The sequence below is a fragment of the Siphateles boraxobius genome, unplaced genomic scaffold, assembly GCF_051911475.1.
Source record: "Siphateles boraxobius isolate OS27281-9 unplaced genomic scaffold, OSU_SipBor_1 66, whole genome shotgun sequence".
Lineage (NCBI taxonomy): Eukaryota > Metazoa > Chordata > Actinopteri > Cypriniformes > Leuciscidae > Siphateles > Siphateles boraxobius.
The window spans coordinates 6479216-6497760 of NW_027509193.1; the positions used below are offsets into that span (position 1 = coordinate 6479216).

At 40.4% G+C, this 18545-nt stretch overlaps 1 long non-coding RNA gene across 2 annotated transcripts in view; it reads right to left on the reverse strand.

Moving 5' to 3' along the window:
- Window positions 1-523: 523 nt before the first annotated feature.
- LOC143721454 (uncharacterized) overlaps window positions 524-18545 on the reverse strand; it is a 34210-nt gene continuing 16188 nt past the window's right edge. The window contains exons 2-4 of one of the 2 annotated variants that reach the window (XR_013196738.1): window positions 13299-13335; window positions 6726-6818; window positions 524-654 (exon numbers count right to left, since the gene is read on the reverse strand). This is a non-coding gene — a long non-coding RNA (uncharacterized LOC143721454). The remainder of the gene's footprint in view (window positions 655-6725; window positions 6819-13298; window positions 13336-18545) is intronic. The other variant, XR_013196739.1, reaches the window with a different exon arrangement.

An 18545-nucleotide genomic window follows, 5' to 3' on the forward strand; every position in this document is an offset into this window, starting at 1 on the left:
CATTGTAAATGATCCCCCTTTGCAGTTATTAGTTTACCTTTGTATTCCCCACTTTCAATGAGGTTGCAGACACGATGTCATAGTGCAGAGGTTAATGTGCACTTAACTTATGGTCGTACAGAAATGGTTAAAGTTTTAAATGCAGTGAGGTAAGCACACATTTGCTAATATATGTTAGTGAAACAAATTACATGAAAATAATGATGTGCTCGATTATAGAATGTCTCTAATTTGCATTTAATATGCAAAACTTCATATTCATTCAAAGTACTTGGTGTAATATTTTTGCATTTTTTACATACATAAGCATTGCTTTTGTTTTGCATGTTATTTGCAATTATTTTATTTCATTTTTATTAGTGTTATTTTTTGCTGTCTGCACAGTTTCACTGCACTTAAATGTGAACAATGATGCACAATGCATTCAAGTTTAGGACATGAAGATTGTGGGGTAAATAAATGTAAAAGCACCTGTCAGAATCTCTCTGCGTCTGACTTGATACAATGAAGGATGTTTCACCACCTCGCCTGGCTTGTCTTTCCGTTGATATATTTTAATGATCATCCGTTGTTTAATCCGCATTAATCAGCGTTTGTTCTCAGAGCGGCCCAGTGCTTCTCTTGCTCCTCTGACGTCACATGTGTCCATCGCAGCTGCACAAACAGAAACACAGGAATAACTAAGAACCGCATGGTCTGCCAAGATGTAAAGCTATTTCTAAAAAACAAGAAAGACTGTTTATTTTTAAAACACTGAAGGTGAGGAGAGGAAAGCAAAAGAGAGGACGAGAGTAAAGTCAACTTATTACATTTTACGGATAGATAGATAGATAGATAGATAGATAGATAGATAGATAGATAGATAGATAGATAGATAGATAGATAGATAGATAGATAGATAGATAGATAGATAGATAGATAGATAGATAGATAGATAGATCACTGTAAAATGTAAACGATGATCTTACTAATAAAATTTAGTGATTATAACTTATTTTGAATAAGTTTGTTGACCTTACTGAGTTTAACTAAGTAACGACAACTTTTTAGCACGGAAAGTTAATAAACTTAATAGATTCAATTATCCTCTACTTAAAATAATGAGTATTGTGAAATTTTCGTATGGTCATGCGCAGTTCTACGTGTAGGTGGAGTCAATTCTCAATGGATTCTGAGGGGAGAAGCACATGGAAATGTGAGTTGGTGCTTGTTTGTCAGTTTTTTTTATTTCTGAATTACTTAATGTACATTAATCGATTTTGTAGTAATCAGATTAAATAACTTAGCGTTACATGGTGATATTGGATGTGATTTTATTGATATAAATGTTGGATTGTGCTATTTGAAATTAGCAGTCTAGCATTTGCAGGTCACTGTTATTTGGCTGCATGTATTCAATAAAGGAAAGTTTTTTTATGGTTTAGATGTTTTTATTTTGTGTACAATTTAGACTGATGATTTTTTTTTTTTACATATTTCTCTACTGATTTATATTTGGATGTTTAGATGTGTTGAACAGGGATGTTATATTTTATATTATTTCATTTTATTTTAGATTTCTTTAGATTAAAATGTTAGAACACTACACGGTGATCAATAATTTAAAAATATATATAAATCTTTATGGTAAGAATTTAGTAGGTTTATATTAACCTGTTTTTGATTCCCGACACATATATTACATATAGGCATTAAATATGCTTCATTCAACTCTCTTATCTTGGATCTTACATGCAAACTCAGCATTTGTTTAATTTATTTTCTTTCTTTTTTTTTTATACAACATTTTGTCGAATACAAGTTTTTAATTATTATACTGTTGTTATTTACATTTTTTTTGTATAGGTTTCAGACAATACTTAAACAACCATAATTAATCTCTGCTAGTTGTACATAGACCTGATACTTTGTTATATGTATTTTGGATATTGATTTTCATTTGTAATGTAACCAGAATTTTTAATATGGCTTTTCCTGTTTTTATTAGGACTGTGATTGACACACCCAAGATTTCTTTCATCAGGATTCTGACCGTGACAAGGAAAGACAGCCAGGATTCTCTCTCCACAAGCACTATTTTATGGAGTCTTCTTGCACAGCATTATTCTAGACGGAGCCATAGTCATGGATGATCTTGAAAACTTTCCAGGTGCCATGTGCCTCATTGTTAGGCTGATTTATGTGCTAAATTCTGAGTTTTCTTTCCCTTGGACACAAATCTCGAAAACCAAAAGTACATTCACTTAAAAACCTTCTGTTTGAGATTGTGTTAAATGTATAGTTCACCTAAAAATGTAAATTCTGTCATCAGTGTGTCACTCTCATGTTATTCCCAACTCATAAGACTTTGGTTAATCTTTGAAACACAAGTTTAGATATTTTTAAAGAAAACCAGAAAGGTTTCTGATTCTGACCCTCCATTAAAAGTCCAGGTAACCAAAACTTAAAAGATCCAAGAAGGTAATTAATATGCTCAAATCAAATGGATTTATTTTATAATGCCTTTTATAACCTTTTTGGATCTTTTAAGTTTTGTTTACCTGGACTTTCAATGGAGGGTCAGAAATCTCCTAGATTTCATTAAAAATATCTTAATTTGTGTTTCGAAGTCAAACCAAAGCCTTACGGGTTTGGAACGTCATGAGGGAGAGTAAATTATGAAAGACTTAAAAATGTTGGGTGAACTAACCCTTAAAGCTTCTTGTTGCACTAAAGTCAACATTGTTTTTAATTAAAGTGTTTAATTGTCACCCATCAACCTTAGGTGATTTTTTTTTTTTTAAAGGGCACCGTTTTACTTTTACTGTTAAGCAAACATTGATTTTTACAGGGTCAGCTATTCAGTTTCTTGTCAAATGATTGTCAGTAGTCTTTGTTTATTTATCAATCATAATTTGTTGTAATGCATATTGTACCATTAATGAACATTTTTTGAATAAGGGGTGCCAGAATGGCATTGATTGGTACATTGTAATGCCTGAAGAAAATTGATGAGTAATAAATAATGTTTTGCCTAAGACCTATTGTTGCTTTTTGTCTTAGCATATATTTTTTTAGTTCAGCTTACTTGAAAATGTTAAGGCAATCGGTTTCCTAAGATTTTCCTAGTAATGTGAACACTAATAATACGTAATCACAACGAATGATTTTGTGTTAACAAGACTTGACCAACAAGTTCTCTTTTACTACGTTTTGCCAACTAAAAATGAATACACTATATAGAAATTGTAAGGCAATCAGTTTACTCACTTTTTCTAAGTAAAGTCAACTTATTACATTTTACAGATGGATAGATGGATAGATAGATAGATAACTTTAGAATACTTGGGAAAGGTTGCATAGGTTGTCCTGTTTTGAAACTTTAAGGTATACTTTTATGTTCTGTTTTTTAACATGAAACCCTGTTCACTCATATGGAGAGCAACTCGGACATCCTGCTAAACATCACTTTCGGTGATCTGGAGAAGCAAGGAAGGTTTGTAATGTCATGAGAGTGAGCAAATGATGACAGAATTTTTCATTTTTGCCTGATCTATCCCTTTAAAAGCACTGGAATGTATTTAAAGATTATTTCTGCTTTGTGAGTTTCAGTGGACTGAGAGGAACAGATGACCAATCCACCACAGGATATCAAAACCCTGATTACCTCCCAGAGAGGGTCAGTGTCACCTCACATTTACCCCTTTTCACTATATAAGGACCTTATACTTCCTGTTTCACATCTTGCGATGTCTTGCGAAATTCAACTTTTCAAAAAATGTCACAATTGCAGATGCAGACATACTTGACTGTTTGCTATTGTCTCTTTAGAGCTGCTTTACAACAGAATGGAAGTCTGTTTACAACATTGAAGCATTAGTTTCTTGTTTATCCATGTAAAGCTGCTTTGAAACAATCTGTACTGTATAAAGCGCTATGTAAATAAAGGTGACTTGACTTGACACACAAAACACACACTTGAGCAACGCACCAACCTGACGCTCTGTGTCTGTCAAGACACAACAAAAACAGACCATCTGTGTGTATTTGATCCAGCACCTGCACCCCTAACGTAAACACGGCGCTCAGAAATAAGCAGTGTCTGTTTAACTTCAGCCGAGCATTTATAGGAAGCACCAGCAGCCATTTCCTGCTGAGAGAAATGCTTGGTGTCCTAATAATAACCGGAGCACACGGCTAGCGCACAGCGTTTTTGTTAGACTAGAGGGAGAGGTGCCCGGCTAACACACCCACGGCTAATAGACTCTGTTTAGCATCCATTCATTCCGCCGGGCTGAGACTCGATACTTAAGAGCTCAGCCTGTGTACACTCTCAACATGAGCGCCAATAAAAGAAGCGGACATATATTTCAGGCCTCTAATAGCTGGATGCATGTTATGTAAGGGATCCTTTTCAGTCAAAGGGGTCTTGAGGGTTTCAGGTTTCATTTGTGATAAGTTAACTTATAACACCTATTACATGGCTATTTGCCAAAACAAAATTAATGGACATGAAATATAGTTTTGAGTTCAAATTTCATTTAATTTGAGAAAAGAAGGAGAAACAGCTACACCAAGGTTAAAAGGTTTGGGGTCGGTAAGATTTTTCAATGTTTTTGAAAAAAGTCTTGTAAGCCTTGTCCACACTAATAGGTTTTTGTTTGAAAACGCATCTTTTTCTATCCGTTTTGGCCTTCCGTCCACATTGAGATTGCGTTTTTGTCAACAGAGATGGAGCTTTTTAAAAACAGTCTTCAAGTGGATACATTTCGAAATGCCGTTGTTGTGTTGTAGTGTGGACTGTGAAATTCGAAAACGATGAAACCGATAAAACGATGTTTGGTCATGTGACGTTTATTGTATACATAGATATCTATGGTTATACTGGCATTGTTGTGTCTGCTATATACTTTCAGTGTTGCTTAAGCGAAATGCTCCCTTGTACAGTCTTCATTTTGCATTCCTGCAAAGAAAATTTACTCGCAATTGCTGTACAGTGGCAAAACATGATGACAATTGAGTTTTAAACCATGTGATTTTGAGTGCAACCTGGACGCAAAACTGGTGGTGTGGTATGAGATTTTGCTAATAAAATGTTTGTGCCAGAAGAATAGCATGAGAACTTTATAATGTCTGCTCTCTCTGTATCATCTTGTAAACTTTTTGTTCGTTTTACGCATGCACAAGATGTTTCAATGTGGATGAGCAACACTTGAAAACGCTAGTGTTTAGAAATAAAAATGTAATTTTCAAATCCTATGCTCAATAAGGGTGCGTTTATTTTGATTCGCACCATGTAGGAATTACTGTAATTACCAGATGTCCTTGTAAACTCTGAATTTTCTGAGAATGACTTGTACCATGTGACTGCCGTAACACCTGACCACTGCAGATTTATTTTGCCGTTGATAGTGTTGCCATATAAACACATAATTCTGAGTCGGAGGACGTGAACAGCTCCGGGTAGTACGTCATAGGTTGTCATCTCGAAATTATGGTAATGACGATGGGGTTAACGCAGCAAGAGCTCGATGATCCAATCAATGATGACAACAGTTGTTGTAAACTGTGCTACATTTTAGTTAGGATTGTTTAGAAAGTTCAAATAAACAGGATTCATTTGAAATGGAAATCTTATTAGGCTATAAATGTCTTTACGGTCACTTTTGTACAAAAGAAAAAAAAACCTTACTGACCGCAGACTTTTGTACGGACGTGTAGGAAATCAGTTGCTAGGGACGCTTAACTGCAGTTTGTCTACTGTGTGTACATGTTAGATTGACACCAAGATAGTGTATATCAAGGGACTATCTATTGTAACTACACCCAGAGCTGTAGTAACAGAAAACAAAAAGTCATGCAAGATTCAGCGTTTAGTAGGCCGTGTATAAGAATGTTACTGGGCAGTATAGATTTCAATGCGTCTTTATAACCTGCAGCTTCTAGAAAGTTTTTTCTACATCAACTAAATGAAACTTAAAAGTAAATTTAAAAATAGTATTAAAACAAAAAACTATATACTAACCTTTATTTACAGATGTTTAAACTTGCAACTCAACTCAACCTATTTTCAACCAAACTGACTTTCAGTACATCATTTGAAGCAACTTGGAGGAAAATGCTTCACTCAATGGTTTCAGAACTTTTCAATTCTTGATTCAGAGATAAAACCAACAAACTTGTGTTGCCACTTCACCTTCAGGCCTCGTCATTACCTCCACTCAACTCATTAAAGCCATTGTAAGTCATGCATTGAGATCAAGAGGACAAGAAAACATGCCACAGTGTGCCGTACCCTGGGGGATGGACACGGCCACCTGAGAGTTGTGGAGCAATGTGTAATGACACTCAGCTGTTGCTGGGTAAAGAATCTCCTCCCCTCCATCTGATTGGCTGTCACTATTTGGCTGTCACTTGAAGCCCCACCTCTCTCAAAGCTCTTGAATCAGGACGCAGATGGAACTTGTCAGTCTGTGTTATTTGCTATAATCATTAGTGTATCCTCGTACTTTCAGGGAGAGACGGTTGCATCCTGTGTCAATTCAACAGCTGTTGAGAGACATGAAGGCCACACAGGCATTTACATTACATTTACATTTTATGCATTTGGTAGATGCTTTAATCCAAAGTACACATTTACATTCTTATCAGTTCTTGCTTTCCCATGCATAACCTTGGCGTTGCAAGTACCAACGCTCTACTGCATATAGTCAGGGTGTAAAGTTTTCCAGTTGAACAGTATTCACCTTCTTCGTATTCTGCTCATTACATGGCAACTTCTAAATGTAATGATGGACCCCTGACCAGTTCTGTAGTTTCCATCAGTGTCAGTCCAGACTCTGTTGGTGCCCAAGAAAAAATAAGACAGGACCCAATTAAATGAGTGTAAGAGGACTCAAATTTAGCATTATAAAATTCTTAATTTAAATGTAAATTATAATAACAAAATATAATTGTCACGAAAACCACACGGGAAGCAGATAATCCATGAGCAGTAGTTTCTTTTAATAAAGGGCAATCCAAACTCGTAGTCAACATGCAGGGGTCAATCCAAATAAGCCGTCAAAACAATAAACAAAACAGGAACTACAACTAGAACAAACACTGACCTGAAGTGGTGTGACAAAAACTAAGGAATCCATAACAAATACTAAAACAGACAGGGTATTTATACACACAATCTAACAAGGTGATGGGAAACAGCTGAGTGCAATGAACTGATGAGTGACAGACAGAATGCTGGGAAATGAAGTCAAATGTGAAAGACACCGTGAAAATGAGGACATTTAGTGACAAACAAGGGAAACACAACCAGACACTGTGACATTACCCCCCCTCTACGGAGCGGCTACCAGACGCTCCACGACAGTTACAACACCACACAAGAATTCAGGAGGGAGGTGGAACGGTGGAGGATCGGGGGAGGGATGGTGGGCCAGGTCCATGAAGGGAGACAGGAACAAGGGGTGAGGGCTAAGTCGACGGCCAGGGCGAAACCAAGAATCCATCAACTGGCCAGGCCGGAGAAGACAGTCCATCGGGCTGCCCGGGCGGAGAAGACAGTCCATCGGGCGGCCAGGGCGGTGAAGACCCCTCGGGCGGCCAGGGCGGTGAAGATCCCTCGAGCGGCCATGGCGGTGACTCAGGCGCAGGAACAGCAGACACCGGCTCAGGAACAGCAGACACCGGCTCAGGAACACCAGACACCGGCTCAGGAACACCAGACACCGGCTCAGGAACACCAGACACCGGCTCAGGAAAAGCAGACACCGGCTCAGGAAAAGCAGACACCGGCTCAGGTACAGCAGACACCGGCTCGGGTACAGCAGACACCGGCTCGGGTACAGCAGACACCGGCTCGGGTACAGCAGACACCGGCTCAGGTACAGACACAAGAACTGTAACAGTCACAAGAACAGACACAAACACAGAAACAAACACTGGCTCTGGCGCTGGAACAGGCGCTGGCTCTGGAACAGACATTGGCTCCAGCTCTGGAACAGACATTGGCTCCAGCTCTGGAACAGGCCTTGGCTCTGCCTCCGGCTCTGGAACAGGCACTGGCTCTTCCTCCGGCTCTGGAACAGCAGACACTGGCTCCGGCTCTGGAACAGCAGACACTGGCTCCGGCTCAAGAACAGACACTGGCTCCGGCCCCGGAACAGACACTGGCTCCGGCCCCGGAACAGACACTGGCTCCGGCCCCGGAACAGACACTGGCTCCGGCCCCGGAACAGACACTGGCTCCGGCCCCGGAACAGACACTGGCTCCGGCCCCGGAACAGACACTGGCTCCGGCCCCGGAACAGACACTGGCTCCGGCCCCGGAACAGACACTGGCTCCGGCCCCGGAACAGACACTGGCTCCGGCCCCGGATCAGAAACTGGCTCCGGCCCCGGAACAGACACTGGCTCCGGCCCCGGAACAGACACTGGCTCCGGCCCCTGATCAGAAACTGGCTCCGGCCCCGGAACAGACACTGACTCCGGCCCCGGAACAGACACTGACTCCGGCCCCGGAACAGACACTGACTCCGGCCCCGGAACAGACACTGACTCCGGCCCCGGAACAGACACTGACTCCGGCCCCGGAACAGACACTGACTCCGGCCCCGGAACAGACACTGACTCCGGCCCCGGAACAGACACTGACTCCGGCCCCGGAACAGACACTGACTCCGGCCCCGGAACAGACACTGACTCCGGCCCCGGAACAGACACTGACTCCGGCCCCGGAACAGACACTGACTCCGGCCCTGGAACAGCAGACACGGACATGTCCAGGATCCGAACCAGACGCTCCAGATAGTCCAGGTCCATGAAGGCAGACGGCACTGGCTCTGCCTCCGGCTCTGGAACCTGCACTGGCTCTGCCTCCGGCTCTGGAAAGGGCACTGGCTCTGCCTCCGGCTCTGGAACGGGCACTGGCTCTGCCTCCGGCTCTGGAACGGGCACTGGCTCTGCCTCCGGCTCTGGAACGGGCACTGGCTCTGCCTCCGGCTCTGGAACGGGCACTGGCTCTGCCTCCGGCTCTGGAACGGGCACTGGCTCTGCCTCCGGCCCTGGAACGGGCACTGGCTCTGCCTCCGGCTCTGGAACAGCAGACAATGGCTCCGGCTCTGGAACAGGAGACACTGGCTCCGGCTATGGAACAGCAGACACGGGCATGTCCAGGATCCGAGCCAGACGCTCCAGATAGTCCAGGTCCATGAAGGCAGACAGAATGTGAACAGTCTCTGACTGGACAGACGGAACGTGAACAGTCTCTGACTGGGCAGACGGAACGTGAACAGTCTCTGACTGGGCAGACGGGACGTGAAAAGATCTCTCTATCATCTCCTCTACGGCGACCTCCACGGGTCCCGTGGAACTTTACCAACCGGGTCCCCTTAAACAACTCCTTTCTCTTCCGCTCGGTGGCTGGGGAAGAGATGTAGCAAAACATACCGCTGGATTGTTTGTGACGGATTCCTTCTGACAAGAAAACCACACGGGAAGCAGATAATCCATGAGCAGTAGTTTCTTTTAATAAAGGGCAATCCAAACTCGTAGTCAACATGCAGGGGTCAATCCAAATAAGCCGTCAAAACAATGAACAAAACAGGAACTAGAACAAACACAGACCTGAAGTGGTGTGACACATACTAAGGAATTCCGTAACAAATACTAAAACAGATAGGGTATTTATACACGCAATCTAACAAGGTGATGGGAAACAGCTGAGTGCACTGAACTTATGAGTGACAGACAGAATGCTGGGAAATGAAGTCAAATGTGAAAGACACCGTGAAAACCAGGACCTCTAGTGACAAACAAGGGAAACACAACCAGACCTTGTGACAATAATAAATCAATAAAATTTTCTAAATAATATAGCTTGTGTGTATATATATATATATATATATATATATATATATATATATATATATATATTAGACCCAGAATTAAAACTATATTGAAATATATGAATAGAATTATATAAATAATTATAAGAACTTTTATTATAAATCAAAGAAGAAAAAAAAGATAATTGCGACTTTTTATCTCACAATGGCCAATTTACATCTCGCAATTCTGTTTTTTTTTTGTTTGTTTTTTAAATTGGCAAGATTTAAACTTGCAATTTCGAGAAATAAAGTCAGAATTGTGAGATAAACTTGCAATTCTGACCTTTCTCCACACAATTTTGCATCTTTGCAATCTTGCAATTCTGCCCTTTTTTCTTGCAAATCTGACTTTTTTCCTTGGAATTACGAGTTTATATCTTGCAATTCTGACTTTTTTCTCACAAATCTGACTTTTTTCCTCGCAATTGCGAAATTATATCTCACAATTGACAGACTTTTTTTTCCAAGCAATTCTGACTTCTCTCCGCAAGTCTGACTTTTCTTCTCTCAGTTACGAGTTTATTTCATGCAATTCTGTCTTTTTTCCGCAATTCTGATTTTTTTCTTACAAATCAGACTATTTTCTTTGTAATTACGAGTTTATATCTTACAATTTCTGACTCATTTTCCTCGCAATTCTAACTCTTTCTCTCGCAATTGTGACTTTTTTCTCGCAATTGTGACTTCCTCAGAATTGTGAGATATAAACTCGCAATCGCAAGTTATAAAGTCAAATGCTGAAGGAAAAAAGACTTTTTTCACAGAATTGCGAGTTCATATCTCACAATTCTGAATTTATGTCATGCAATTTTGGGGGGAAAAAGTCAGAATTGTGAGATAAAAAAAATCGCAATTATCTTTTTAACTTTTTTTCCAGTGGTGGAAACCAGCTTTCAAAGGTTTTGCCATTTCCTCATAATTAAGAGTCAAATAACGCTGTTAGGGTAATGCTGATTACCTTTATTTTCTAGGGTTGTTGCAATAGTTCTTGGGTAAGTAGAGAATTAGTTGGAAAAGCCATTAGAAAGTTTATTGCCAGCACAGTGTGAGCAGTCACGTAATGCCCATAATGCTTGAAAAAGTTGATTACATAAGCTACGTGTGCAGTGTTGGATTATCAGTGGGAAACACACTGTTAAGTAGTCAGACATAATGCCTGAAGAAATCTGCGATACACGAACAGATGCTCTGAATAATTACAGTAACTGTATTATGTAGGTGTTGTGAAATAATATTAATTGAACAGTCATATAGCAGAGGTTTCAAACAAGGCACACTCCTTTGCATACAAACAGTGAGTGTTTACATGCACAACAATACTATCAAAAATCTGTACAAAAAATAAATAAAATAAATTCCAAATGAAGTTACAGTTTATGTCCTAAATGCACTCAATGCAACACAGATAGTATACACACACGTGTGAGATTCACATACTTTATGCCAGTTAAGCATTTGGAATAACTGCATCAGAAATGTACTTTATTTTGAGAGGTCAGTCAGGTTGTTGATGCTGTGAGTTCTCCAACCGTCCCCAAGAAATGCACCATGTTTACTTTGCACGGCTCACCAGACATTACAAATCCAAGATTTTAAAGCAGTGAGGGCTGCCGGCTGGTATGGATGGGTACACAGCTGAGAGCACAGTGAGAGATGAATTATTGAGGCCATTTTGGCATCTCTACTTGCAGAGGTCAGTATATATTGGCAATGAACCACACTATTAACATAGCAGGATTTCAGAAACATGCAGAGAAACTCGCAAGGCAAACAATGGAGATTTTTTTTCAGTCAGTACCAGACGGTGTTGTGGGTGGTTGCCTAGGTGTTGCTATGCGGTTGCAAAGGTGTTTTAAGTGATTTTTAGCACGTTGCTATGTGGTTGCTATTATGTTGTAGGTGGTTGCTGAGGTGTTGTTATGCGGTTACAAAGGTTTTCTGAGTCGTTTTTATCACATTGCTATTTGGTTGCCGAGCTGTTGCTATGCTGATGCAAATGTGTTATGAGTGATTTTTAGCATGTTGCTATGTGGTTGCTATTATGTTTTAGGTGGTTGCTGAGGTGTTGCTATGCGGTTGCAAAGGTGTTTTGAGTGATTTTTAGCACATTGCTGTGATGTTGTAGGTGGTTGCTGAAGTGTTGCTCTGCAGCTGTAAAGGTGATGATACACAGGGCAACTTTTTAAACAATGTTGCTGGGCAATCTTGCCGAGTGATTGTTGCTTGGGCACTTTCTCATTGATAATGGGCAATACATTTTTATCTAGATAATTTAGATCGTTCGTGGGCCCTGTCTCTCATCTGGTTGCCCGTTGACGGAAACATTTCCCAGCAACATAGGCCAAAAAGTTGCCCTGTGTATCATTACCTTAAATGTGTTATGAGTGATTTTTAGCAAATTTCTATGTGGTTTCTATTATGTTGTAGGTGGTTGCAGAGGTGCTGCTATGCAGTTGAAAAGGTGTTTATAGTGATTTTTGCACATTGCTATGTGGTTATTTTGTTTTAGGTGGTTACCGAGGTGTTGCTATGTGATTTCTATGGCATTGTGGCCGGTTGTCAGGTTATTGCTGTGAGGTTGCAATGGTGTTCGGAGTGATTTTCAGCACATTGCCATGCGGCTGCTATGATGTTGTGTGTGTTTACCGAAGTGATGCTATGCAATTGGAAAGGATTTTCATCACGTTGCTATTTAAAGTGATCTATGGGCTTTATACTGCTTTTTACTGCAGATGCCATTGAGTCTATCCCTCACAGCCTCGCTTTTTTTAAACCTGTCATGGTGCTGTTGTGAATAATGTCTATGGTTCTGATTGTTTTCTGAATTTGCTATGCGCAATGTTGCTAAGGTGCTATTCTGCTAATTTGTTGCTTACGAACCCCAGTCTCGATGATTGTCTGGTCTCCCTTTCAGTCGATTTGCTTAATTTGCCTGATAAAATCCTGATAACTTATTTGATGAGTTACACAGCCAAATTCAGGGGTTCATTAAATTTTATGACCCTAACTAAGAATAAGCAATACTAATAATGATGCATGCCAAAGTAAGCAACACACAAAAAAAGATTTCCTACATTAACTCACATCTATACTATTTTACTAGGAGTTAATAAATATGGTCAGGAATGAAACTTGTCTACAAATATGGCAGTTTAAGGGTCTCTTTGCAATATGACAAACATATTATGTGAAAGCACAAATATATCTCCTGAGGTAAAAGTCCATACAGTAGTACAAACCATATCAAAGTCTCTCTCTCTTTTGGCAGACCTGTTAAAACACATGTGTACTCCCAACCTTGGCTTCCAGATCATCAGTACATGACAAACAAACAGCAGCAAACATGAACTTCTGTAAAATAAAGACTGCTGAACAAACACACGTCTGCCAGTAAATTAAAGCTGACATGAGGATTACACGTTATTTACTCACCATCATGATGTTCCGAACCCATCTGACTTTCAATCTTCTGTGGAGTACAAAAGATTAATTTTTGAAGAATATCCTGATCTATATTTTTTTCATATAATGAAAGTCTAATCAAGTTTTAAAATTACAAAAAAGTAACAAAAATATTGGACTGGAACAACATAAGGTTGCAACAGAACGTTCATTTTTTGGTGCAGTATTTGTTTAATGTCACATTTAACACTATTCGGTGTCAGAAAGGTGAGAAATGGTTGTTAAATGGCGAACAAGGAGATGAAAGTCATTCTCTAATCAGTTAAAGGTCAAAGTATGCAATGAATAAACCAAAAAGGTTTCCACTATCTTATCACAGCCAGCAAAACATGAAGCTGTTCAACAGAAAGTCATTCACACTGCTCTCCATATAAACCATGTGCATGCGCATCATTCAAATCCTTCCCCCACCTCTTCGCTCCAGTCCATCCATCTGTTGCTACTCACAGGCGGTACGTGGATAATTATGGAGACGTACAGGAGGAAAAATCAACAGGAGTTGGATAAGGCCTATCAGATATTTGCAATGCAAACAGTCGGAGCATGGTGTGCTTCTGACCCCTCAGGATTCAGGTCACTGGCAATCATTTACTAGACTGTAGCCAAAAAGGACTTGTATCTACAGGGGATTTTGGAGTACGATTAGCCTGTCAGCTGCGTGTCATGTAAGACGGGTGTAGCATAAACGCTTGATAGTCACAATATTTTTTTAACAGCCCCGCTGGCAAGTTTGTGGGCAGGTTTAAATGGAAAAGCCTGAAAAGGTAAAAAAAAAAGTATTTCATGGATGGATGGCTCACAGCTTAATAGCTAAATTTAGCATAAATATAAGTTAGATACAAGTTATAATCTGGGTAATTCAAGGATTCGGCCTCCTAGTGCTTGGTTTACAGCGGTAACAGTCCAGCACTAACAAGCCATATGTTTAATTCTCCTCCTCAACAGTCCAACAGCCCTCTCAAGGTGAATCAACACAAATGCTCTCAAACATATAAGCTAGCAGACTGCAGTCATGTTTCAGATAACAGATGGCTGCTATTGAAGAAGTCTTGTTAGATATGTAGTTTTCAGTGATTAATCAACACACAGAACTCATGTTTATAGGCCTATTCAGAGAGTAACTGCTGCACATGAGGATGTGAGGTAATTTTAGCATGTAGCCTACAGGCACTGGCCTGCAAGTGAATTCTTTTTCTGCCACCCCACCAGGAGAAAAGCCTAAATTAGCTGACCGTTTATATAACAAACATCTCTTCAAAATCAACATCTGAATTGGCCCCAAAATAATTTTGACCCAAAAATAATTTTGAAAATCTTTTATGTAGAATTTGTTTATTTTGCTGCCATGCAGGCTCTTTTCACCTATTTAACAATTAGGGATGTGTGGATGTATCGTATTGGCCGAAAAAAGCAATAATTTGTCAAGCAACAGCCGATGATCACGGCAGATTATCCTGTCAATCAAAAGGGGTCAGAAAAGGAACTTGTATAGTGAATCACCATAGTTCTAGCCAGGGTTGCCAGGTCCAGGACCAAACAAGTGTTTATGAAAATGTGCAGCTGAGTTGTCTACAAACATTTCAGTTTTTATTTGAGTGTAAATGATTATACCTGAAAATAAATAGCAGTTGAAAATAATATTTTGGACTCTATTGTTTTATCCTGTAATATTTTAGTAATGTAATACTATAGTGTAGCCTGTATATATTAGCTTTAGCAACAGTATTTTTTCCGCTTAAAGGGGTCATTGGATGCCCATTTTCCACAAGCTGGTGTGATGCCTTAGGGTCTTCATGTTAAGTTTGTAACATACTTTGGTTAAAATTCCTCAATGGTTGTGTAAAACAACACCCTTCCAACCTCCTCAAAAACAGCTCTGTTCACGGCGACCTGTTTCAGTGCATGTCTCTTTAAATGATAATGAGCAACTGCTCACCCCACCCCTCTCTTCCATGGGGTGTAGACACAAGACATGTAAAGTGCTGCCATGTCAACCTGCATTGGTGGACAGTATACAAATGGCTGAGTGCGGAAATATTCTAATACGGGACAGTCCGTCAGTGGTCGTGGGCGGAGCATGAGCAATATAACATCATATTGCTCAGAAAATCCAAACGACTTGATTATTGAGAGTGTTTAGACTTTTTGAGAGAGAGAAAAAAGAGTGAATGGATTTTTTTCATTGTATGGTGGTTGTGTCCACACACTGCAAAGATACATTTATATGCAAACACCATAAAAAAGTAAATTTTGCATCCGGTGACCCTTTTAAGAAGAGCAAAGCATCGGTATCGGCAGATATCATTCTGAAGCTATCTGTACTGGTGGAGAAATGTAGTATCGGTCCATCTCTAAGAAAAATGACTTCCTAGTGCATGTGGTGAAATCTTACTTTTCATCCGAGATAGCTACAGTATATCAGGAGTATTTGCCGAAATTACATAAAGGCCCGGAAACTTCCCCTTTTCACAGCACAATCAAAACAGACCACAAATACACTGCAAAAAGCCAGGCCAACTTAGCCTCATAGCACAAACATAAAATAACTGTTGTAAAAAAGTTCTAATTACTGTATAAACAAAGGCTAAAATATATTAATTTTGAGAACATATTACATTTAATTAGAAAAAGTTAAAAAATTATGTTAAAGCTGCAGTAGGGAGTTTTGAGAAAATGTTGACTTAGCCTGAAAATTTGAACAAGCACAACTTACAGGTCAAACCCCCTTTCTCTCTGCTGCGCTACAGCCCTCCCTCCACAGCTCTTCCCTCCACAGCTCCTCCCTCCACAGCTCCTCCCTCCACAGCTCCTCCCCCACAGCTCCTCCCTCCACAGCTCCTCCCCCACAGCTCCTCCCTCCACAGCTCCTCCCCCACAGCTCCTCCCCCACAGCTCCTCCCTCCACAGCTCCTCCCTCCACAGCTCCTCCCCCACAGCTCCTCCCTCCACAGCTCTTCCCTCCACAGCTCCTCCCTCCACAGCTCCTCCCTCCACAGCTCCTCCCCCACAGCTCCTCCCTCCACAGCTCTTCCCTCCACAGCTCCTCCCCCACAGCTCCTCCCTCCACAGCTCTTCCCTCCACAGCTCCTCCCTCCACAGCTCCTCCCTCCACAGCTCCTCCCCCACAGCTCCTCCCTCCACAGCTCCTCCCTCCACAGCTCTTCCCTCCACAGCTCCTCCCTCCACAGCTCTTCCCTCCACAGCTCCTCCCTCCACAGCTCCTCCCCCACAGCTCCTCCCTCCACAGCTCCTCCCTCCACAGCTCCTCCCTCCACAGCTCCTCCCCCACAGCGGAGCCTGCCGTGAACGCGCAGGCTAGTAAGCAGGACCACCGATGACGGCGGATTATAAACAGTTATGGCACATTCACTAATAGGGACGAAACATCAACAATATGCTTTACATTGACTATGGCCTGCCCATACTTTGACTACAAACTTGGTCCTCAAATCATTATGTATTTTGCAATACATGTAACTTTATAACGTTGCACTCTTTCTATAAGTTATAAATATCTAGTAAGATAACGTTAAAGGATTAGTTCACTTTTTAAAAAAAAATGTTGCTGATAATTTACTCACCCCCATGTCATCCAAGATTTCCATGTCTTTCTTTCTTCAGTCGAAAAGAAATTAAGGTTTTTGATGAAATCATTCTAGGATTTTTCTCCATATAATGGACTTCAAGGACACAAACGTTTCAAGGTCCAAATGACAGGTTCAGTGCAGCTTCAAATGGCTTTAAACGACACCAGACGATGAATAAGGGTCTTATCTAGCGAAACGATCGGTCATTTCAAAAATAAAGAAAAATAAGCACAAATGCTCGCCTTGCTCTGTTCTGTGATGCGTGTTCGTGATCCTGTTCGAACTCGTTCATCAAAATAAACAAATCTTTTTTCGAATCATTTCGTTCATTGAATGAACAAAATGACTCGAAAAAAGATTCGTTCATTTGGATGAACGAGTTCGAACTGGAGAATCACGAACGAAGGTACGCGCTCGCGCTGTGCAAGAGAGGGGTGATCAGCGCGTACACGAGCGTGATTGACACTGCTAAGACATTCCTCCTGGCTCTGATTGGTTGTTTCTGACCGGGAGCGGTGTATTTCTGCAAATGGCAGTAGGACCACAGGGAGGAGCCAGAGGAGCTTGATTTTTTCACAGATTATCCGCCTCATATTCTACTTTCAGGACATAATGAGAGTTTTAACAAATATTTGTTTACAAAAGTTACCAACTGGAGCTTTAAATACAGTTTTATTTATCATATGCCCTCATATTTATTTTGTTTGATTTATTTTGTCACATGTCATAATTTTGTTACAATATAAATAATGTTTTGATGTCTTTGCTATGTGCAATGGTTAATATTTCATATTTTTCAGTGTATTAAAACAAGATAGGGTCTGTTTGACCCGCAAACATTTTAATTTTTAATCATAATAACAGTATATTCACAACAATTAAAAAATAAAGACATACAAAAATGTATTGTCCCCATTTTTTAATTCATAGATATTAACAAGAGACACTTCAATTACATTTTGACCACTGAACTGGTTTCCATTTCAGAAATCTGGTCACCTTAGCTGACTTGTACCTTAATCGGCTTGTTTTTAAAGAGCCTGTAGCAGGCACCAGGGCTTTCATTGAATAGCACAGCTCTGTGGAATTGGCCAAAAAGAACAAGGTAATTACTTTGAGTGTCGATCTATCTTTGGTCTTGCTTGACTGCTTTAGAAACAGCTTCTTTTAGCCCCCTAGTGACACATAATGGGCACAGCACTCTCACTGCCCTTGTTTAAAGGTGAAATATGCAATTTGTTCCATGTTAAAATTCTTTCTCTTATCCAAGCTTGATATCTCAGAAAAGACTGTGGCATTATCAAAACTGTGGCATGACCAACGAAGTGTTCAGCAAACCCATCTTAAAATACCATTTTGTGAAGGTAATGGCACAGAAATTACACACTTCAACTTTAAATAAAGTTGTGTTAAACAAGTGCGTTTGACAATGAATTAATAAACAAAAAAAAGATACCTGGAGTAAAAAAAAAGAAGCAATATATTGATGGAAACTGCAGACTAGCCTGCAGCTTTACCCTTGCCATGTTGTTGCTGCCTCTTGAGATTGTGCTGGCATACCAAACAAAGTTTTACAAATTTATAAGAATTTCATTGCATCAAGGTGAATAGATGTCCAGTTTCTCCTTGT